This window comes from Plectropomus leopardus, chromosome 20 (assembly GCF_026936395.1).
Source record: "Plectropomus leopardus strain MGB_pleo_1.0 chromosome 20, ASM2693639v1, whole genome shotgun sequence".
In the NCBI taxonomy this organism is placed as follows: domain Eukaryota; kingdom Metazoa; phylum Chordata; class Actinopteri; order Perciformes; family Serranidae; genus Plectropomus; species Plectropomus leopardus.
The window spans coordinates 21,466,015-21,491,516 of record NC_142195.1 but is presented as its reverse complement, the minus strand read 5'-3'; the positions used below and the strand labels follow the sequence as shown (position 1 = coordinate 21,491,516).

Genomic DNA, 25,502 nt, shown 5'->3' with positions numbered 1-25,502 from the left:
ATTACTGACTAAACAAGGGTAGCATCTACACACCCTGACACAGTAGGTGCCTGTACACCTTTAAAGTTGGTTTGCGAGCCACCAATAAATGAAGAAGATGAAGATAAGACAAAGAAGAAAAAGAACAAGAGCACCCCGAAGAGAGAGCAAAACATGTTGCCACTGGTTTGGGACATCTTTCACACTTTCAGAGGAAGACAATATGATTGTGCCGAAGGTCTGTTCTATCGCCCAACTCCCCACCAAATGAGCAAATTTCCTGTTGCTGTTAAACCGGTTAGTCATAGCGCTGAAGGACCATCTCCGGAGCTTTCAGCAGCAGCAGCAGCAGCTCACAACCACGACTGAGCCTTAAAAGAGTCCAAACAAAATCACACCAAAACGGCTCGACTCTGTTGCTGAACCCATTAATAATCATTATGTAATGCTTGCCATGTGATGCCAACAGTTAGCCCTGTCACTGTGTGTGTGCAGGCTGCCTGTCAATAACCCTGGCCTAGAGCTCAAACACCTGCAACAGTATTCTTCTAGGGTCACTTAATTACTTGTGCGTAACCCGTTGTCCTTTTTGATCATTTTTGATCATATCAAAGCATTTGAGTCCAATTCTTAGGCAAAATGCACTATAAAAACCAAAGTACGTTTTGGGGTTTTGGATATATTTTACAAAAAACAAATAAATAAATAAAAAACGTCTGAAGAGTCACAACTGTTCTTTGTTTGTGTTCCGTTAGCAATAGCGATGTCAGTAAGACTTGGTTAGATCAAGGCTACAGAATATTAAATCATCGATATTTTATCACTATACCTCAGCATTTCTTACCCTCAAGTGTGCATAAACTAAAGGTTATAAACTCCTCTTAAATTACAAAAATGCAATACTGTCAATTATCTTATCGATATCAGCTATGAGAAGCAGTTAATTGCAATTGGTATATGCTAAAAAATGTAAGTCACAACCCCTAAAGAAAGTTAATCTATTCTTATATTGAGATTAGTGTCAGTTGTGTCCTCCCCAGTTTTTTCAACAAAATGGGTCAATCATTCAACTTTATTTGGCAAAAAGATTTTAAATAGTGTTTGGTAAAGGGATGAGATCTTGCTAAGAAACTCAGAAACCCCTCAAAGGACTGTAAAATTGCATAAATAATGGAAACAGCAACATACTGTAAAGAGATTTTCCCCTAAAGTTCTCCCCTTTCCTGCTTCTCCAGGTTATCCATCCTCCCAGCGACATTCATTAAGCTATATTCTCCCTTCTACTATCTCTATTCCACCTATTTCTTCATTCCATCATGGTTGTTATTTAATCAGGACGGACAGAATCTAAACATATGTACCCCATGGGCAGTCTATGGTGCAGCCTTATCTGCTCTGTGCATTCGTTTCTCCCCTTCCTCCATCACTCCTTTCTTCCATCTGGTTTCAATTCTCCCCACCTGCCCTTCAGTCTGCAGCCAGGGACAGGTGAGCCTATTACACGCTCCTCACACTGTCTCCCACACACTCATACATACGTGCACAAAACCACACTAGCTCTACTTCATGGTAACTTAACGTGCCACGCACATCAGCCAAATCTGCTGCACTGTAAAACGGCTATTACCGCAGCCACGTCACGCTCCTGATGAAGTGGTCTAGTGTCCAATCTAAGTGCTGCAAAAAAATTGGAGTTTCACTACTAGAGAATGGAAGAGAATATAATAGAATAGTTACAACGGAATAATGGGCCCTGAAATTGGGCTGTTGAGCTTTGGAAGCAAAGAATCTAATTGAATATGAAATCGAAACCTTGAGTGTAATTGAGTCAACTTCTACAATGAGTTGATGGCCTCATATGCACCAAAAGAACAAGCATGAGAGTGAAAGTAAGTACATAAGGGTTTCACTTCCTCATAGCTCAAAATGGTCAGACTGTAAGGAACAAGTGCAAGCAAATCAGACGAATAGTCAGTTATCATTGCTGTTAATATTGTGTTTCCTTGGAAATTAGATTTAAAACCAACAAAACAAAAAAAAAAAAAAACAGTACAGCTGGGGGAAATGTTTTAAGAATAATTTTGCAATTTTTTTAGTCATTATTGCGAAACATAATATGTATGTCGACATTTTGAAATCTCCAAACTACTGTAGACTCCTAATACACAAAACTATTAAATGAACAGCAATTATGATTAAAGTAGCTGCTGTCATAATAAAGTTAGCCCTCTGAACTCTGCAATACATATGGTTTGCCAGTGCCAACATTGTTTTTTTTGTTTATTGTGATGCCATTTTTTGGAGTATCTTTAAATGACTCATACTACTAAAATCTATACAATTTAAATTAAAAGAATATGTAACACAATAAACCATAATAATTGATAAAATTATTGAAACTCTGTGATAAAAAATACAAAATCTGTGCATTTTTCATCAGATCCACAAAAAAACATACTGCACCAAAAGATTTCAAAATGTATAAACATAAATAACATAATTATTGATACTCCATGACTTATTTGAACTATTTACATTATTTCATTTTTGAGATATGCTCATTTTTAGGAGCAGAGTGCAAAGATGTTAATTCATTCCTCTGGCTTCACTGTGATATAGTCATTTGATAATGCCCACATGGAACAAGCCACAATATATCTAGTGTATTATATATATAACCCACCCCAAACACATTGCAGTTGTGCGCAGAAGTACAACATAGTTTTCAAGGCTAAAGTGCAGACAAAATTATACCTCCCTGACAGTATTCATCGTTTAATGATTTGTGATTGAATGACGTTTCCTGAATTTATTTGGAAGCTAAACTGTTCCATTGGTCCTCTAAAGGTTTCGGTCGAGAGCCAAAAGATAACGATTATGTACTCCGGGCTTAAAAATGATGATTAGCGCACCAGCAGACAACTCATCCTGATGCATTAACTACAGCAAGAGCATTAAAAGCCAGAAAGCGTAGAAATAGTTTTCCTTAATATAGATGAGCAGGAAACACACATTGTGGCCTTATGGTGTAAATCCTGTTATAATCACGGCAATCAATTCTCAGTAATCCTGTTTTGGCCAGGATTCACTCTGTGCACTTGTATGAACTGCAAAGGCTATATAAAAGTTTCTCAGTAGTTTTTTTCCCCTCCTTGCTTCATCCTATGGTGTTTCAGTTCAGGAAAAAATAGTTTCGGATATCATGTCTCCTTACATTTACTACCACAGATAAATCTGACCTCGGTATCACAGTCAGATTTTGCTTGGTTTCTTTTTTGTTGCTGTTTTTTATGTAGCGTCAAGGCAGCCCATCTTGGTTTCTCTAAAGGCATCAGTGGCTGAAGGGTTATTTATTTATTTCCAGAAACCCTGCCTGCCTGGATGCTTGGCTGGAGGAGAGAGAGTGAGAGAGAGAGAGAGAAAAAAAACGTTGAAGGTGGGAGAGATTTGCTGATGCTGCCGTGCAGCAACATTGCAGAACGTGCTATCATGTGAAACATCACCTTTTAGACACTCTCGCTTTCCCTCTTCTTGTTTGTTCCTCCTATATCTGCCGCTCTCCTCGTCTCCCTTGCTCTTTTTTGTCTCTTTGCCTTACTTTCTGTGCCTTTCTCACATATGCAAGCACACACACTTCTCTCTCCTTTTCTCCTTCTTCCAGACCTTGACACCAGCTGTACTTTTCCAATTCAGCAGTTCTTCAACTCTCCAAATGACACATCGGGATTTCACAGCAGCTATGAACACACACATATAATAACAACAACTAAACAAAAACAAACAAAAAAAAAACAAGCAAATCAGCAAAAACAAATCCCAAAGGCCTCTGTGCACTTTCAGATAGGAAGCTTGACAATATAAGCAGGCCAGGCTAAAATTATTTATGTGAAGAAGAAAAAAATAGACCAAAACAAAAGAAGAGAGCTAAATATTCGATTCTTGTAAAGAGAGAGAGATTAACCCTTTACATCCTGGAGAGACATCACTCTTCTTGTGTTGCATTCAGACACCTTTCACAAGTGTTTAAACCTTTGAACCATTTGAAACAAATTGTTGCAATTGGGTAAAAAATGGGGGGAAAAAAACGTGCATCATGGTCAGAAATGTTCCAAAGAAATTAGTAGAAAGTTAGTAGAAGTAGATTTTTTTTTTATTTATATATTTTTATTTTTTTAAAGCTCGAGGAAAACTGTCAAGGAAATAAAAGCTATGGGGAAAAAAAGTATATTTAAAATCATGTTACTGAATTATATTTGTAAACACTTTCCTTTTTTTAAATTCATTTATTTATTTACTTACTTTTTTCAGGTCATTTTCTTGCACTATTTTTTATTAACTTCTTGAAATTTTTGGGCCATTTCCTCTTCTTGCCTTCTTCCCTAGCTTTTGAAAGCAATAAAGCCAATTTGCCCATGTTTCAAAAGGTTAAATTAGATGTGAACACAGTGAGAAGAGTCTTGGAGATAAGTACAGTCAGCATGCATCTTTTTCACACTTCATAACAGAACATCACCCCATTCTGTAGACGCAGATATCCACTACTTATAATAACTTTTTAACTATAACACTAATAACATCACTGTGTGGGCGGGCGCTCACTTCAGTAGCCAGAATTTAAAAATCATGACTGTACATCTTGATTTGCTACAGACAAAACAACTAACTTAACATCAAAATTGAATTCTTTGGCATTGGACTGGGTTTGAATCCAACCCAGGGCCCTTTGCTGCCTGACATCCCCTCTCTCTTCCCCTGCGTTTCTGTTACTCTCCAGCTGTCTCTAATGAAGGCAATAAAAGCTCTTCAAAATAATCTTAAAAAAAAAAGAAGACGAACATTCTGATCAGACGGTTAGGATTACAAGTTCATCACATGAGCCAAACAGAAGCAAAAATCCAAACTTCTCTTGGTTTCCCAGTAAGTTGGTCTATGCCAACATGCCTTTAGGGACTGGGTTTAGGGAAAAAAAGGAAAAAAAAGAAAAAAAAAATGATTTCAAATGTTGGCAGAAGTGTTGCGCACATCCTGCCATATTTGGCTCAAAGCCCACATCTGACCTTTTTTGATCTTGGACCAACTAATGCCGAACCAAACAACCTGGAGGGACTTTATTTTGAAATGCAGAAGAAAACTCATTTTTTACACCATGAGCATATGTACTGATGCTAAATGGTAATTAGAGGATTTTTTTTAAATGGCTATAGCCAACTGTTTTGGTTATCGAGCTTGCTCAATAACAGTGACAGACATGGCAAACTGCCATAATGCACTTTGCAAACAGATGTCTTTGCAGTATTGTGGTTTCTTTGCAGGGATAACCAATTACAGCAAAAATGGGGATTCACAGCCTCTGCCTGGACCCTGTCACTTAATTATATTCTTCGCTTTCCCTGAAATATGACATGTTGCACATATTCTTTTCATAATTTCTTACGACTGAAATTCAAGTTTCCTCTGAAACTAGGTTGCAAGCAATATTATTTATTTATTTATTTATTTATTGCATCTATTAATTTATTAATTTATTTTGACAGACTTGCTGACTGACATATTGAATTCATGTGAAACTGCCACATTCATCAGAGAGTTGAATTTATTTTGAAGTCGGTTCTTGCACACTCTTACCGTAAAGCCATAGTATTTATGCTTACTGCAAAAAAATGCAGACCTAGTTATAATGTCTTTTTCAAAGTAAATGCTGACTTTCTACACTGTGATGGAGCAGATTCAGAGTGCTGCTACATTTAGCAACAAACATTTTGTGGCATATTTTACAGAGGATGGTGTATTTCAAATCTGCCATCTGAAACTAAACCACTCCCATATGATAGACCAACTTTGGGATCTTCTTCAATTTTGAAGTGAGATAGATGTGAGATAGTGAGAGAGATGGAGAGCGAGTTATCTGCTCATAAAGCTGCTTTTTATACATAAATAAATTACTAAAATACACAACGGATATATAGATATGACAATATGATCATCTGCCATATAGCACATAAAATGACTTTCACATATAACAGGACATATGGGATACATCACTGATCCACTGTCTGACAGAAATGTTTCCACACTGAAATCCACTACATCTGCAATGTGATTCCTTTCTCAAACATGCACACATTTAGTGTTTTTCTGTTAAAATCTGGGACAGCCAAAGAATGAGCAAACTTTGGAGTAAAAAAAAACATCACCTTGCAAAAACAAACTAAAAATAAAGACAGAGAATTAAAAGGTTACCCTAGCAGAGCTGCTACTATTAATCAATGGGCTAAACAGAGTCCTTGGAGTCACTGAACTCCACATCGCACAAAATCCAATGAGAATCCAGCCAACAGTCCCCCAATACTCCCCTTCTGCTCTGTTCCTCTGTTCTGTTAAAGCCAAGGCTATTATTAGCGAGTGGGGGGATCAGGTTAAGAAGATGAAGGCTAAAAGAGAATGGAGAGACAGAGAATTTAAGGGCATAATAAACCCACTAACAACAGTCTGACCTGCCAGTTTATTTGTGGAATATGTTTACCAACTGAGTGAAAGTGCAAAAAAATAATTCACACGCATCACAGCACAGCGTGACTCTAATGGAAGCGAGGACGTCTTCAATTAATAATTCATGATTAATCTTTTTTGTAAACGTGCAGTTTTGTTTGTATATCTCATTTATGTCTAGATAAAAGAGAATTTTAAGGTGTGGTAATGATGCCCAAATCTAGACGAGAACAATGACGACAAAGAAGAGAGATGCTGAGAGGGAGCATGGAAAGGTGAGATGGAAATTAGGTAAATTCAAGGGAAAATGTCAGCAAACAGAAAAAAAATAAGAGGCAAAGCTTTGTTAAGTAACTGTTTTGGCTAAAGACAATAAATGCAGTATATAATTACCCCCATCTTCACCCTATTTAGTTAGTTCAGTCTGTCTCTAAATGCCAGATAGAGGCTGATGCAGCATCTGCAGAATCACAACAGCAGTTACAAAAGCACAAACTCCAAATAAATTACTTTATATTATTTGGTATGGACATCCTCATACATTGAACAAATAAAATTGACAACAAATATAATAGAAATGTGGAAAAAAACTACTGTAATAAAGCAAATGTGACAGGAAAAAAAACGTGAAAAACGACGTGAGGAACTGCGCAGTTAGGAAGTCAGAGGTTAAGAGAGCAAACTGGAGGCAGAGAGTTCAGACTATAAGCCTCATAATCTGCTTCATAACTGTCATCTGACATCACTGCAGCAGATGCTTTATCTCAGATCCTGTTCTCTCTGCCTGGTCTAATGTAATGGGTGGGGGTCTCTCTCTATCATACTGTAATGTAATGAAAACAGAGGACAGAGGGAGAGGGGAATAGACAGGGGTGGTTTAGTAAAGCCAAATTGCACAACATAAAAAGGCATCTATATGCTTCCACAAACAGGGGAATGAACAGACAGACAGGAGAAAAAGATGTCTGTACGTGAGAGCAAATGTGCATGTGTGTTTATTATGGAGCCAGCAAAGCAGCTTGTATACAGCTTTTAAAAGCAGTGCTGCTTAGTTTCTTATGTAAATTCACCATAAAGTGAATACATAATGTGTTGACTTTATGTTTATGGACACATGTGCTTTGCATGCATTTGACGTTGCTAGCAGTGATGCAACCTGTGCAATGACTGATCTGGCTTTAGTCAAACAGGGAATAAGCTGACACTTAAGATGAGAAAAGCCTGAAGAAACAATTTCAATATTTAAAAAAACAAAACAAAACAAAACAAAAAAAAAACGCTCTTTTGGGGGAGGAGAGACAAAAATAATCAGATCTAAAAGAAAGATAAACACACAATTTTACACTGGTTCGCTTGACATAAGATTAAAATCAACAGAGGGACAGTAGTCGTGTTTGGATCATACCCTACATATGTTTGTATTTTGACTTTTTTCTGCCACAAGCCCAGCAGCCAAGAAAATTTGCATTTTACGTTTCTGCAAATGGAGATTTGTATGTTTCATACATATCATATCAACATGTCCAATTGGGAGGTGGAGGGGATGTAGCAAGCTGCAGACCATCGACGAAAAACAAAACATTTTTTTAGATAGTCACTGCAATGTCTTGGCAACTAAATGTGGATATTTTTTAGCGACCTAACTCTGTTTTTCTACCGGGTAGTCCCATGTAATTGTTTTTTTCTTTTCATTTTTTTACAGAGGCATCGCTGTGTTTCCTACTGGGATAGTGACCAAAAAGACATTTGTTTTTTTACAAAGACATTGCTGCATTTCCAGCCAGATTTGTGAAACTAAAACAGGGTACTTTTAACCAAAACTTGTTTTTTTCCCTAAACATAGCCACACGTTAACCACAGCCTCATTGAAACATGTTTCAGTGTAATGAGTTTTAATGTATCATGCACATAATAATGTACAAATGTAACACATCCATGGTTTACAGAAACATACAGTGTCAACATAGAGATACCAATTTATCTCAAGTGACAACACTCAGACCCAATTCAAGAAGTGTGATGTTCATACAGAGCAGCAAAGAAAGTAAGGCTGTAGGTGTTAGAAGTCCTGTCTTACAACCCCCCCTCCCCACTAATCACACTGTATAAATAATGGCACGATATGTATAACCCTGTTTCGAGTGTGTGGGAATGTGTGAGAAAGATGTGTGAAAGCTTAATTACATGTCGCTCATAGGCTGACTTGTACTCCCCCAAAAACACTTCACTTTATATCTATGTTGTCATGAAATGATGTCGATGTTCACAGCAGTCAGTGACACGTGAAATACACAAACCTAAATATCACACTGACTTTATTTAGCATTTGTTGAGATCGTTATGGCTACCTTGTGTCTCATCTGGTTATCTGTGTCCTCAGGTGGCATCTGTCCAGCAAAAGAGAGGTCAGTGATATTGACTCCCACATATATACTAGAGGAACTAATGAGGATTCAGAGGGGTTCCAAAAACGTAATTCATTGGGTTATTCAGCAAGATTTTTCAAAGAAAATGGAGAAAAGTTATATTTTTAGATAAAACTGTGAGGCTGTGATAGACTAATGTTAATGCTATCTCTTTGTTTTTGGGTGTTAAGTGATGTATTGTGTAGGGGTCGATAGATTATCAGCCTGGCCGATATTTGGCGTTTTGCCAATTACCTGTATCAGCATTTAAATTGACAATAAAATTAATCAATTAAAAACTGCTTCTGTCCTCACTCACCATTCTGTCTCACTAAGTGTTATGCAAACATTACTATCTGACTGACCTGACATCACACAAGTAATAGCCAATCAACACTGCAGCCTTGGTTCCACTGGTGCCACTTTAATAGCTCAGTCTCTCTCTCTAAATATACTAGTCTTATACTCAACCAAAGCCTTGAGGGCAGTCTGCAATGCATGCAAAGAAAGTGTCAGCATGGGAGGAACTTTTACTTTGTAAAACTTCACGGAGTTACTTTTACTTGTTTATTTAATTTTTTCTATTTTGTTTTTATTTAAATTTTCACTTAACTTTATTAAAAAAGAAAGGTTGCTGGGAACTTGCTGTATATGATGCTAAAAGTTTCAGTTTTGATGTTTTTGTGTCGGAGCTTGTTTTATTCCAAATTGTAATGATTAAAAAGATTTTTATTGTAAATGCAAATCGGTTTCAACTATAGGTTATTGGTTTCACTGTCTACTAATAATCTGTATCAGTATTGGCCCTGGAAAACCAAGATCTGTCAACCCCTAGTATTGTGTGTTCCTTCGTGTTAGTTTTCAAGACACATATACATTTACCCCCTTTTGTTTCTTTGTGTCAGCGATCTCAGTGCTCTCTGTGTTCAGCGTAGCTTATTTAGCATTTGCTTTGGCTACCTTGTCTAATCTGGTTACCTGTGTCATCAGGTGGCATTCCTTCAGCAAAAGAGACACTATTGGTATTGAATTCTCAATATACTAGTGGCAGGGTAATTGGTCTGAACCAATTCATAATGATTTAGAGGGGTGCTCAAAAGTAAATCCCTAATTAGACTGGTGTTATTCAGCAAGATTTTTAAAAGAGAAAAGTAGTATTTTATATTAAACTGTGAAACTATCTACAGCTAACGGTAATGACATCTCTTTGTATCGGTATAAAATTATGTATTTTATGTTCCACTGGAACCCTTTGTGTTCATTTTCTGGACAAACACATATAAATGTATCCCCTTTTGTTTCTTTGTGTGAACCATCTCTGTGTTCTCAGGGTTCAGCTCAATTTCTGCTGTGGACTTCAGGTTTATAGATTTATAGCTCCAAAGAGCCGCATTGCTTTGTCCTAGTGGTTAGCTGTGGTCATGCTCAAGTTAAAATGGTTTTGTTTTTCGTAGATTTGTAAGTTTGGGTAAATAAAAGCCTTAATTTGCAATCTGTCTTACTTGGTTTCACACACAAATAGAACCAAGAGGCTTCACAGATCCTGTCCATAATGATCTACTGTAAATTGCTCAGCGAAGAGGAGTCAATTATTGGTCAAGGCCTTACCCAATCACCTGTCATTCATACAAAAGACACATTATCCAGGCAAGCTGTCGTGCATACGTTAATGAATACTGGTGGCAAGAATGGATACTATAGCTCCATAGCAGAACAAGAATAGACAATGCTGGAAAGAACTGACATTTAAACTTCCTACCAGGCAATCATGTAATGAGAACAACCTTCAAATTCACACCGGCGCAGAATAGATGACCGCAGGCTATTACTCATTATTTATAATTCCCAAAATGCACCACAACTGAGTGACATTAAAACTATCAAATCTTGAGCTCAAACTGTGTTTAAATTATACCACCCAGGTGAAATTAGAAAATAATATGACGGGCAGAAGTGAACTTTTGATTCCCAAAACAGAACGTCGTGTTGATTCTGTGTGATAACTGTATATTTTAAATATAAAAGCGAGTCAAAGATGTCACCGTGGGCCCCCATAAACCAGGAGTCGGCGGTATTTGATCCCCGCGAGGGAAAGAATCTGCCTGAGTAAAGCAAAACTTAAAATGTGCCAGCCAAACTTCATCCCTGATTCTGAAAGAGTTCATTTAATGTCAGCATTTGACAGATCAGAAGCAGAATCAGGAAGCTATTCTCATGCTTTGAAAGTCAGGGGGAAAATGTAAATGTCAAAGAAGCTGCCGTTGCTTGTTAGCTGGAAATTCATGGTATATTCTACTTTACCCTGTAACACTGTGTTTCTGTCAGAATCAAGAGCCATGCTGTGCATAAATGAGATGCCTCAACATGATTATCCGCCCCTTACAAAACACAACAGACTCTTCAGAAAATTTTTTTTCTTTCTCAACATCTCAATAAAGCTTGTTATAGACTACAATTGAGAACTATTCTTTCTCATATGTGATGATAATATGAGGCCTTTTGCAACAGCCTGATGCATTCTAATGAGGGATTCCTATTAGCTGCATCATTGTGACAACAATGTGGCAAGTCTGAAAGCTATTTCTCGCTGCAAATCAAGTGGCGAAAAACTAAATTCGAAATGTCAAAAGCGATAGAAAAGGTTTGGTCTTGAAGGCCAAGAGAGATACAAACACAGAATAGCAAACAGAGAAAAATAATGAACCCTCAAGCCAGCGAGAAGGACAAAGAGAGGAGAGTGAAACCCCCGGAGGGATGCTCAGGAGATACTCACTCCTGTCATCATTGCATCTGTCCACCTCTGCGCCGTGAGATGTAAATGCAGGCAAAGCAGACGGGAGGCGAGAATGGAGGCAAGGAAGGAGAGAAAATGTAGATGGTGTTCTCTCTGCTGGCAGTTTGATAACAACTGTCTGACTCAGTTTCAGATGGGAATGCGAGGGCAGAGGGAGAAAGGGAGGAGTGATAGAGGGTAAAAATGAATTGAAAGACTTTATTTAATAGATGGAAGCGGGAGGGGAGCTGACAGTTTGACAAAGATGGCCATATTGGGTGGAAGATGAGGATGGGGAAGGGAGAGGTGCTGGGAGGGCCATGAAGGGCTAAATGTTGTTCTGTCTGGTGTGGGGTGAATCAAGGTGGTTAATGGGAAGCACTGAGAATTTGAGTTTAAGTGTTGATGTGAAAAAAGTACTCATAAGAAATGCCGATGGGAAATCTAAACCATCAACCACGCCTGAATTTACGGAAATAATTTATTTTCAATTGGTCGTTCACTAAAAAAAAAAAAAATAATAATGAAAATGTAAAATAACAATGAAAAACTGGGAATCTTAAAGACATAAACATTAATGAAAAAAAAAAGAAAGCGAACCAGGAAGGCAGTTTTGCAAAGCCAGCCAACAAATTTCAATTTGCTCATCTGGCAAGGCTAACCGACATTTGCTTGGGTCAGGGGCATCATTGATGAGCATGGAGCGAATACAGATGATTAGACCAGCCTTCCAGCCGCATGATTGAGAATTGGTCTCCTTTGAAACATCAACACCAGTTACAATTAAAGCTGGGTAGTGTGTAGGTTTTACTTCTTGTTTTCAACGTGGGAAAACATGACAATTGCTCTATAAATCTTACTTTTTTTCCTTAACAATTTGTCACTGAGGTTAGACAAATTATGTGCTGCATAATTACGATTTTAGAGAACTTATTAAGAAGAACCTTAAGAACTTATTCTTAAAAGTTGGGAGTTAAGAGGTGAAAATGAGCTAGGCCTGGAGCGATATTTCATGTTGTTATTATCATGGCCAAAATAATTATGATTCACAATATTATCCTAACAATCACCAAGCTAAGCTCAAAACTCTCACAAAAACATACTGGGATCCCTTAATCTTGCAAGAAACAAATGAACATATCGAACAAATGAAACTGTTGGTAGCCAACTAGAAAAAAAAATGTAATAATTACATATGTTGAATAAAACAGATTGATTTTTTTTCCTTTGGGGACATAATTTGCAAAAGAAAAATAGGTGTTTTTTTGTTTTTATATCACAATACTCAGCATAACATATAAAATCACAATAATATTTTATCTTGATGTAAGTGTGGTGATAATATTGTATTGTGGAGGTCTGTGTGTATGCAGCTTTTTGAGTTTCTCTTTTTGCTGGTTGTCCATCAGTCTCTTTTTATGCCTGTGGAGACAATGTTCATGATTATTCTCATTACACAATTAAAGGGAATTCCCCATGATCAACCTGTTTGTGTTTTTTGTTTTTTATCATTAGTAATATAATCTGATATTGTCCCATCACTTAAAACAACACGCTGTCATCATCATCTCAAACATGGCGATGGCTCCCTCAGAATTCAGCTGTCGGCCTCAGTGGACTGTTAGTGAATCACTGTGAGACCATCTCCTACCAAAAACTGAGTTCACATGATTTAAGATGGTCTTATAAGGCTGAAGGGAAGGACTGAGGGCTGCAGCTTGGCAGGCTAAAGAGTGACTAAAGAGTGACTGATAAAATGACTGGCAGGTTGATAAAAAGGCTGTCATCTCTGCTGTGCTGTGAATAAATAACCGGGTGAAGGTGTGGTGGGAAAGTATTAGAAACAGGAGGAGAGGACGTGAGAAAGACACAGAGTGTGAGTGAGGTGATGTGGGAATGTCCATGGGAATTGTGACTGTGTAGGACTGAGAGAGGTCAACGATATGGAGAAAACAAGAAATGGAGATAAGAAGAGCAAAAAAGGGAGAGGAAATGAGAAAAGAGGAGTCAAATGTGGGCAAAGGAGGAATAAGCAGGGTGGCAAATGCTGTCAAAGTTGGCCAAAGATGGGAGCGATTGATCGCAAGGCCAAGTGGATGAAAACCAAAAGAGATCAAAAGAGCAAAGACAGAGAAAAGGGGAGGGATAAAGGGAGAACAGAGGAGCAAAACAGGACTAAAATGGGCTTAACTGGCTATCAAAAGAAGGGTTTGGGGGGGGGGGATCGAGGGATCGGGACAGAGGGGAGGGAGGGCAGCCACTGAGAGACAGCAAAATGGTGTGAAATTGACATGAAAATGAGGGGATGCTTGGGGAAAAGCCAGCACGCTGTGACACCTGAGGTTTGCGAGGGTTTAGGGTAGGGTTGGCTCAGCACGATAAGATAACTGCCACCTTATCTGTGGTCGTCAGACTGCTAACACACACACACACACACACACACACACACACACACACACATAGGAACAGACTGACAAATCAACACACATGCCCCTAACAGACAGACAGACACACACACACACAGTTTCCTTTGGTCAGGGAAAAGCAGACACGGACAAAGCGCTATTAGATGATTGGCAGACAGGTGTTTGGGGCTGCGATTGGAACAGAATCAGATATCTGTGTGGGTTGAGCTTGTGTGTGGTTTTTGGGGCATATGTGTTCACTTTACATGTAATTTTAAAATCTAAACAAAACAAAGGTTTGGGGTTTGTATAACTCGATGACAAACTTTATTATATGCACGCATGTGTTCCTCAGTATTCTTGCACTGATACATCTGTTTCTATAGGTCTGTGTAAAATGTCATGTCGATCAATGAGGCCGTTTGTTTTGTTTGCTCACTATTAAAACCTTGGTCCGAGTTATACGCATTGTTAGCCACACACTGTCTCTCACCACAGCTTGTATGGAATCAATGTTTCAATAGTGGGAGGCAGGCAGTGCTGTAGGGGGTGGCAGAAGTATAGACTTAGCACACTGTGGGATAAAACAGAGTGAGAGAAATAGAGAAATTAAAGAGTGACAGGAAGAAAGCAAAAAAGAGCAAGAACATTGTGGCTGAATCAAAATTATGAGAACAACCAATGACTGTAAGGTGGACGATAAGTGGTTAATAAAATGTAAAAAAAAAAATAAAAAATTACAACAATGAAAGGACTTGGAAATGGTGCTTAAAATGTAGAATAAATAATTCTGTAAAATAATACTAAATGTAATTATGTCAAAAATATAGTTTTTCCTCTGCTATTTTCGTGTTTCCTCTCGACAATTTTTCCTATTTTTTTCAATCAGTTTTAAATTACTTAAATTAAAATTACTAAAAATTACTAATTTCTTAACATCTGTGGCAAATTTCTTACCAAGTTGCTCATTGCCTTTTTTCCCCATGTCTTTGAAAGAAATCACACCAATTTGCTCAGAGGTTAAAGGTTTAAGTACTTGTTAGAGGCATCTAAAAGCAGCACAAGAAAAGTGATGTTGCTTCAGGTTCCAGACGGTTAAACGGGAACGGGTATAATTCAGAAACATTAGCAACACCTGAGGATTTTACTACATTGAACAACTTGTTGGAGATTTCCAAATTTTGCCAACCTGGGTGTCAGAACAGCTCACCGTTGTGACCAAATAACAAATACTGTACCCCCAATGGAGATCAGTGTCGTTTAGATCCCTATTATAAAACAAATCCACATCATGATCCACCATCATTACTTTGGCAGAGAGTCAGGGACAGAGATTGGATTTTTATACCCTGGTTGCTTTGACGTGGAGGCTGAGAGAGCCAGTCTAACGATTCAACGGTCATCTCCAGCCATAAATGTTAATTAACAGCCTGAGCTGCTGGACATTCATTTCCTGCTATAGCCGAAAGGGAGGGCTCATAAAAAATAGGGTGCATGTGGGTGTGCCGCAAGTGTGTGTGTGTGAGAATGTAACTATATATCCTCGTGTGTGGATGTGAGGGTGAGTGAGTGTCTGTTCGTGTGGGTGCGGCATCATGTGTGACAATGTGTGAACGCCTGCGTGTTCCAAGGACAGGCAGTGATGAAAACTGTCCCAAAGGCTCCTCTGTCCTTTTCTAATACAGTAATAAGCCGTCAGCACAAACCATAACTAGCTAGTCACACCATGACAACATAATAAAGCTTTACAGGGACAAAGTCAGGTAAAAGTCACACACACACACACACACACACACACACACACAACGTCAGGAGAGAGGTACACTGTGACTGAAGAACAGGGTTAGATATTGAGAACCGGTACTAAACTGATACCAGTTCCTGACTGGTCAGTACTGGAATATTGATAAGCTCCTGGACAAATGGTGCTGCTTTAGGCATTTGTGTAACAATAATTAATTCTAACAAAGCCAGCAGTTTTTGTAAAAATTCCTTACCATCCCTTAATAATTACAAAGCTGTCGCTGTCAGGCAATTATGTTTGACGTTACAGAACTGTGTATTTACATTCTGTGATCTCCATTAATAACAGGGCACTTAAATTTTGATTTTAATGAATTGCAAGAAAAAGCTATATATGTAAAAGAGAAGTTGCTTGTAAAGGGGGTAACACCAGAAACCAAATTAAATTCTCAAATAAAACATAAATCTGGCGCAGTTTCTTCTAACTGCTTTAGCAAAGCGGCTGCAGCATCTACATCATAAGTGCAGCCTCCCAAGTCCCGATTTGCCAAATGAAGAGTGCAACAGCCTTGACCTCGTTGAGTCAATATTTGTTGTTGTCATAAAATAAGTCTGTAGTTATTAACGTAGGACACAGTGAGCATTTATTTGAAGTACTTCCAATTTATGCACCAAAAAATCTGCTTGATAACAGGTGTTATCGTGAATCCAATCAAACACAGTATATGAGAATGCTGTTGTTCAAAAAAATAGAGCTTTCTATTTCTATATGAATTAACAAATATTTTAGTTCCAAGCGTTCAATAAGCTTGGTGCTCTGCTGTGCTGTCTCCTGTATTGCATTGGTTAATATTTTCGGTTGTAGGGAGGTGACTCCAAACCTTAACTCTGTTCTAATAACTGTTGAATTTTTTAACATCTTTCCATGTGATGTCTTATCACTCGGTATCAGTATACTGTAAGTATGAAATATCAGTACAGATACTTGTATCAAAAACAATTTTTATGATACCCATCCCTTGTTAAGGATGCACCAAAATTTAAAAAGACACTCTGGAATCATATTACAGCTCAGTGTGGCCGTTTGGAGGCATATGTCATGCATGACCAAAGTAAGCCAAAGGTTACACAATGATGTCATCATGGTATACATGACTGCAGTAAGCCCAGTCATCATATGGTGACTCTGCTGTATAAGGTGAAGGTGTCATAATGACATCATGGAAAAGCTCAAAGGAACTTAAGTCATCCTGCAACAACAACAAGCAATGTGAGGGGATCATTTAAAAACTGGTTTCACAATGGAGCTGTATTAAGGTGCAAATTAGTAGTAGTAGTAGTAGTATATTATTTTATGTATTTATTTATTCTAATCATAAAGTATTTATAAGTTATTACCAGAATTCTATATCAGTATATTAAATAAATAAAAAACAAAACAAAACAAAAAAATTATCAATACTGAAAATAATTGATAATTGCTTTTTTTAATTTAATTTTACAAAACTTTGCAACATGTGTTGCTTTTTCATATATAGTGCATCAGTGTTACAGTTTTATTGTAGCCTCCACCTGGCTAATGGCAGAATTATCACTCCACAAGAAGCTCGAGCTGGCCACAGCTGGCTCTTTGTTGTAATACGAAAAAATGAAGGCATTATTTTAATGGTTGTACTGTTCATGTTACTGCCTGCTAGTGTAATTGTTATATGGTTATATTCTCACTAGTCCTGTTGTTTTAAAATTCAAGTGTTGTTTGGTGAAGCTGGCAAATTAATGAAGATGAAAACCAAACAATGACCCATGCCAGTGTTAGCCCTGGCTGTGGAAAACAGAGTTAATGGAGACGAGCCATAACTCTCTGTTTCCATCTCTCTGTCGACGCCTCCCACCCTCCTCTCCCTTCTCCCCCATGCCCCATCTATCAATCCATTTATCCATTTTGCCTCATCCTCCTGCTCCTCTCTCCCTCTCTTTCTCCTCTTATCTATCTAAATGTAATGTAGGACACCGCCATTTCGGGCTGGTGTAGTATTCTGACCATGAAGATGTTTTACAGGCTAACCCCCACCCCCTCCTCCTACACCTCCTCTTCAACCCCCCTTTCCCCAAACAGATAGGAGAAAAGCCCCCGTGTTGGAGTTGCGGTTCAGTGGTTTCTAATTATGTGTTCACTGTAGGAGCCTGGTCAGAATATTTCATATAGACCCGTGAGAGAGAGATAAGCGAGACAGGAGGGAATGAAGGAGGAAGGGAGAAAGCGACAGAGATACAAACAGAGAGAGACGGTGAGTGGATGAGCAGAAGCTTAGAGTATACATAAATGCAATTCATATATTGTCTATATTGTCCAGGAATGTGTAAGTGTGTGTTCAGATTAAATGCAAAGTGACTTTTTCGCATTACGCTATTCACTCAACTTTGACAGCTTTCACAATTACCACCTCTAAAATCTGCTTTGTGTTCAAACACATTTTAAGGTCCAATAACACCACAAACCAGCCCATTCTCACTCCAAACAGATCGAATATGAAGCTTGCTCAGTGGCCCTACACATCAAACTATGAAGCTTTACGTACCCCTCCAGCATCAGTTTTAGATGCCCAGGGATGGCGCGTAACTGCTGAAGGGTGCCTCAGTATGCCAGTGTCTGACCCTTAGGGTGACTGACCAAGCGTGGGTATTGGACAAGTCAGGAGTCAGACCAGAGTGTGCCGTTTGGCACAGTGAATTCCTTTTGCCATCCCTTTTGGGTGTAGAGGTGGCAATGTGACTTCTTGCAGGTCTAGCTGGTACCACTGCTGTTCTAACTAATTCTAACAGTCAGAAGGCTCAATTAACAGACCTTTTATTTGTACCATGGTCTCCTGTTTCTTAACTGTCCGCAAACCTTTGTGTTGTTGTTTTATTTTATTATTATTAATTTAATTTAATTTTATTTAATTTTATTTAATTTTATTTAATTTTATTTAATTTTATTTTATTTTATTTTATTTTTTTTTGTTTTTTTGTGGAACCTGTCAGCAAAGAAGTGCTTAACAAAAGTAATGGTGCACTACAGCTAATACACTGATATAGCTTCCTCCATTTTTGACTCTGCCTCTCTGCTCTCTCAAAGGTCAACACTGTCAATAAAGCACAATTTCCACCTAAACTGAACTTGCACACATAGCTTAGCCCAAACCCTTCCCACAGCTTTCTCATAACACAATGTAAGGTTAAAAATGTATCCAGACTTTGCTTTTTGGTAATTATACAATAATTAGGACTTCTTGACCTTGCACGTACATTAAAATGTGCCACACACACACACACACACACACACACACACACACACACAGAGGAAGACATGAACACACACACAGAGTGGCTCTTAAATGACTGGTGTCATTAATGCTGGTGTGCGGTTGCCAGCTGTAATATTTCCTGTGGTCATTAGACCATCTGGTGGCCTGACTCCTCTCATATCTCTGTCTCTCTCTCCTGTCTCTGCCGTCTTATGCTGCCTCTATCACTCTACATATCTGTCTCAGTGTTTCCCTGATCTAACCCAGTTTCTCTGTCTTTGTTACTGTATATGTCTGCCATAACTTATTTTAATTTTTTTCACTGTCTCTCCTCTTGCAGCCCCTTACGGCCTGTTGCCCCTGGCCACTTCATCCATCTCTCTGTAATGGAAACCCCTTGATGTATGCATCCATTTGGTGCTCCAATATGCTAATTGGAGAGATCTGGAGCCTCATTTATGGAGGGGTCACCATCCCTTTAAATTAAAGCTTCATCGCTGCTGTAATTACAGTGGCAACCAGAACACAAATGGTTTCATTCAAATACTCAGGATTTCACAAGGCAGCTAAAATGTCCTTCCATTTAACCCTTTTTCTATCTAATCCACCTCTCTTCGCAAATTAGGCTAGATGGAAAAAACTGCGGCTTCTGTCTTTAAGCCTATAGAAATATTTGCAGGTGATATGATAAAGCTTACTTTTTTTTCCAATCAGAAAATACGTTACTGTTACGTTGTTTAATATATAAGACACAGTGGTAAGCACATCGGGGAAATAATATGGTAAGAACCGAGGAATAATAGCGCAGAATTAACATTCTGCTCATGTCTCTACTGACAACAAGGCGTTTCAAAAATAGCACAGATATATGTGCCTGGTGAAGTGACTTCACTTTGCTTAAAACTGTTAGAACCAAGACAAGCCATCAAAATAACAGTGCATGTAATGATGCCATCCGTTTAATAATCCCTGGTGGATGTTGTAATGGGATCCAGTCCAATTTAATGTACAGTTCTATGATTAACTGAGGTCTGAAATCACTCATGAGAGAACTCCTCCTGAAAGACAAATCAGCCAGATTCATCTTAGTAACACAGGCTGCGTCCATGCACAGTGCAAACCCACATACTGAACACATGAATATACAAATAATCTCACAGAGTGTAAACTAACTCTATCTCAATCCCTGAATTCCTCTCCATGCTTGTCCATCAGTAAACTCACAATACCTTTCACTTGCATTCACTATGCATGAAATTTAGAAGCTGAACTTGCCAAATATAATATGCACATGCCACTCAAAGTTCTGTTAATCTTAAGGGCAAAGTACATTTTGTTAAGTACAGTTTCTACAGTAGAAAACATACTTTCTTTGCACTGAAATTTTGCTAATCCTAGCATATGAGCAATCGGTATAAATTAGGGCGGGACAATAGATCGATATCATCTTGCTATGGTCATATGAGACGAGATGTAAACTTAGATTTTAGAAATTGGAGTGACTGATTGACAAGGTTTTTTTGTTAAATATTCATATTGTGTAAAAAATCTCATGAAAGCAGCAAAAGTCAAATGGTAAAATGTAACAAGTCCACCTGGCTTGTCACAAAAAGGTTGTTCACTGCATTGCAAATCATATTCTTAAATTCTGCTCTTTTCTTCAGAAAATACTAATGTCTCTCCTCTAATGACCCCATCGCTGTCCTCTATGCTGACCCCCCTTATTATGTCCAACCGCATATGTGAAGCCCAAACCTGATTGCCTCCATTTCATACTGCTGATGTCTGCTCGGCTCCATACATTTTTAATGACTGGAATTTATTTTAAGTGTACACGCAGCAATGTAATAATCTATAAATTATAAAATTAATATAATTTCCTTTGTAAAGGGAAATAAAATTTGTTCGGTTCATGATTTTTAGGAAAAGATGTGATTATTTTCTTTTAACGTAAAATCGGTTTTGATATGTCTATTGAACATTATAGCCTATGTTAAGCTCTGATGAGTGTTAATAAAATGTAGTTTTTAGTCGAGTCAGTTTAATAGCGAGATTGCTGCCCTTGACTGTAAGTTTGAATTTGCCCATTTTCATTCCCTATGTGGTCTCTCTTCTCTAGAACCAACTCATAATCAAATCCAAGAGCCCTTATGACTACTAGCGTGTGCAAAAAGTCCAATAAGCTAGGTCAAAAAAGGCAAAAATAACTATAATAAAACAGTGTTACAAAGAAGGAGGGCTTTCACAATTGAGACACTTCACTATCACAGCTTTTCTCCAAGGAGACTGCAGATTGCTCACTTTCTCAAATATGGTGATGTCGATACAAAAAAGAAGGAAAAAAGAAGATTGCACCATTACCATAGAAAGACCCTATATGTGTTCATCTTTGCAACAGTAGCATCAACAGAGAGTTTGTTCAGACTGTGGGCAGGAAAATTGCTCTTCCCTTTTGCTTTTATCACTAAAATCTATAGCAGACAAAAGGGGGTGTAATTTCCATCCACAGTCCATTCACCTCTGAGACAGCAGCAAGAATCATGTCTGTCTGCTCCCGTCAGGTCCAGATACAACAGAGTGCCCATGTTTTGTTTTTGTTTTTTTTGGGGTTTTTTTTAAATTTCTCTTTGGCTAGGAAGGACAAGGGACAAGGCGGTCTTCTAGTCTAACAGAAAATGCTGGCTATTGTTGCATGTTGTCTTCGTCAAAACGAGCATTTGTCAAAATGTGCAATGTACACAGAACTGTGTTTTGCCATTTCAGTGCAAATTCAATCAAGACTCAACAGTAAAGCGACCGCAAAGGGCTATTTATACTCCTGTAATAGGTTCTGTCACAAGAGACTGCAGTGTGTGTGAAATGAAAGCCATTTCTGCTCCATAATCATCATCAATGGGTTAATCGTGCCTGGGGCTGCAACTAATGATTATTTTCACTGTTGGTTAATGTGTCAATTATTTTCTTGATGAATTGATTAGTTGTTTGGTCTTTAAAATGTCAGAAAATGTCAATCAGTGTTTCCCAAAGCCCATCATCATGTACTCAAATGTCTTGTTTTGTCCTCAACCCAACGATATTCAGTTGTAGAGGAGTGAAGAAACCAGAAAACTTTCATATTTAAGAAGCTGGAATCAAACATGTTGACTTTTTTTTTAAACAATTACTCAAATTGATAAATTAGAGAATTAGATTATCATTATTAGCTTTGTAGATGATAACTAATGGACTGAGCATTACAGCTCAATGTCACACTTCTATGGCTTAACTTATTCTTTTTTTTAATCCAGGCAGGGGAAAGTCAACCAAGCACAAATGCAACTTTATGGCAGCGTCATGCATGTTCATACGTGTTTGTTGGTACCATTCACATTTGAACAGATTCTTGTACCATTTCAAAGATAGACCAGTCGCCAAAACTATTGTGGCAGATCGGCAATTTGGCTCGCTAGGAAGCGGACAAATTTGCCATAGAGCTCGGCTTCCTGGTTTCGACGCACTTCTATCAACCATCGGAAGTTTAACCCAGTGGCTTCGTAGAGCTCCGTGGCTGGCTTGTGGATGCTTCACAGCATTTCCCCCTCTTGCCTAAACCTGGTATTCCCACCCAAATGTAGCCTCAGGTAATAAAATTTGGCATTGACAGATTTAAAACATGAATTAATACATGGTAGTACCAACGTAATTTGGTCTGTACTCTCTGGTACCAAAGTGGTCATTGGTTTAAAGGCATGGGATCGGTAGTAAGTGTTAACTGTATGGTGTATGAATATAAGAGTGGATGCCCAGTTCAATCAAACACCAAGAGAATTACTTTTACCTTGATCCAAACACAGGTAATTTGGCTTGCAATTAAATGTCTTCTATGCAAAGCCTTGTGGAAATTAAAATGAAATAAAATGAATTAAAAGCTTTCATTCTAAATCAGGAGCGTCAGCAAAATGTCAGCTTTTCATTTACCGAAAAAGAGGAAAGGAAAACAGCCTTGTTTTTAGCCTGTTGGCATATTTTATGCGTAACATGGTGTCTTTTAAATGGATTTCATAAGCACATGAGGGGCTTTTTCTCAACAGGGGATGGTGTGATTCTTGAATTTGTTTGGCTACATGAATAATACATATCAACATGGAGTTATAATGGTTTCAAATGACTAGAGCTTAACGCTGCTGACATGGCGACAAGACTATTAGTATTTAGAGAGTCAATTCAACTTAAAAAGACACATTGACTTCCTGTGGCGGCATATTTACAGTTCCATATTTGTACATGCATCTGTGCCTTACAACAAGACCAGACCACCCTCTCTTCCTCTTAGAGGAGGACAATCTGGACTCTCCATAATAAAACTGTCAGTGCCTCATGGTAGGGAGTGCAGTGCTTTTAAAGGAAATTAGAGGAGCTGATTTGATTGGCCATGATTGATGCCAGCCTCTCACACGCCCACTGATAATGTATTTCTCCTAAGCACACTCCAGATGTGTTTCCAGATGCACCACAGGTGTGTTCTGCTCCTTAAATAATGAAAACAGTTCACATCTCACATGTAGGTCATGTTTGTGTGTAATGGGATTAAGAGAATAGGTAAGAGTCAGGAAACATGAAAATATATTAGAGTACAGTCCATAATGTCCATTTAAATGTCCATTTAAAACCCACTCTACATATTGCAGCATGGCACTTGAAGCTCCAAAACAGTACAGAGACACAATCCATGTTAATTTAGGCGAGCAGAAAGCAAGCTTGAAGTACTGACATTTGCATTTAAAATGAAAAAGAATCTCAGCTGTTTCCTCGACCACTAAATTACCACATTGGGTTTTCTACTTCGAGAAGCCGTGACGCTAAATCCAGTTTTGAAGTTCACATTACAAGAGCGATTCTGAGTCAGAGCTCCACTACACGTCGGGGTACAATGTAAGCACAATCTGTCTCTGCTGCTGCAGGCAGGGACTACAGAGCTGGTGTGTGTTTCTAAGTTAATGTGTGTGCTGCTGTATTGTGGGAATCGTATTCCTAATGGGAGTGTCACAGCCCCATGAGAATCCCTTATGCCTGTCTTTTGAACATAAAGCTTTCTAAAAGCCCCTTGCACACAAAAAACGATTGGAAGAGCTAAGTCAAGCACAGCCCCAAGCACAAAGTGGGAATCATTGTTGGGAAAAAAAGTGTGTTTTTTATTCCAATAACATTCATGATCCTCCCTGAATGAGGTTATCTGTAGTGTAGTAGTGTGTGTGTGTGTGTGTGTGTGTGTGTGTGTGTGTGTGTGTGTGTGTGTGTGTGTGTGTGTCTGCCAGTGTGTTTTAGTGTGTCAGCGCATATATTCTATTTAAACAACACTATTGTGTACTGTACATCAAACGGAAATAGCTGGAGCCTTGGGTGCATTAGCAGTTTAATATGAACAATGTCAACGAAGTGAAGGCAGAATGTGCTTAACATTTCACTTTTTTATCTGCCTGTTGATTTCAGAGGTCTTTCCTAATGCAATTTTGATCCATTTCTTCAGAGGTAGCTTTTTATTTTCCTTGCACAAATCGTCTTAAAAATAGAAGTGGTGATTCAAGACCGGCTTGTCTCATAGTGATGATAATTTAGTCATGTGTTGTGACCGGGGATGTTGAATCAGCACGTAAAACATTCCAGGCTATGATGATGGACTTTATTGAGGGTGCATGATGTGTGTGTCCATTGGAAGATTTGAATTCATGCTTAGTCAATTAAATTGTCCCCTCTAAGCTTCACTCACAGCCATTTATCAGTGAAATTAAGTCAGAGCTAAAGCCACCCATGAACTCTGACTCAGCAGAATTCTTACATCTCAAGTAATGTGCTCATACAGTTATATATAATTTGGTATTAAAACTACAGCACTGAAGATCTGGGATTATTTCGAACTAATTAACACCCCTCTAGCCAGTCAGGATAGAGTGCATGCAGAGGCCATGGTGCTATTTAGGAATCATCCCTGAGAGGATATTATTCAATGTGAATATGCAGTAATGCAAGGAGGTGGTGCAGCCATGTGCCAATCTGCATCATCAAAGTATGTTAATATGATGATTATTTACAAACAAGGTATAAAATTATCACCTTACACCAGCTAAATGCTTGCTTCATTCAACAGCTAAAACAAATATGTCTCTCTGTAAACTGTTTTTTAAACTTTGGGTGCATTTACATGGACCCTTTCACAAAACAAAAACAGATTAATAGCCCAAACATAATGTCGTAACCACTTCAATTGAAAGACAATAGCCCCATCAGAAGGAAATTTCAACTGGTATAAGAAGGATGGTGTGCAGTGGTTCAGTAGCAAAATATTAGTGCCTAATAGCCATAAAACAAACTTCTTCCAATTGTTTCTTGTTTGTTGGAATAAATATATTCTTACTGCTTACTACTGTGTGACATGTAAACCTGC

The 25,502-nt window shown here is 38.3% G+C and overlaps 1 protein-coding gene across 2 annotated transcripts in view; it reads right to left on the bottom strand.

The window, feature by feature from the left end:
* The window catches only part of cntfr (ciliary neurotrophic factor receptor), a 266,284-nt gene that overhangs the window by 214,857 nt on the left and 25,925 nt on the right, over positions 1-25,502 (bottom strand). The window lies entirely within an intron of this gene.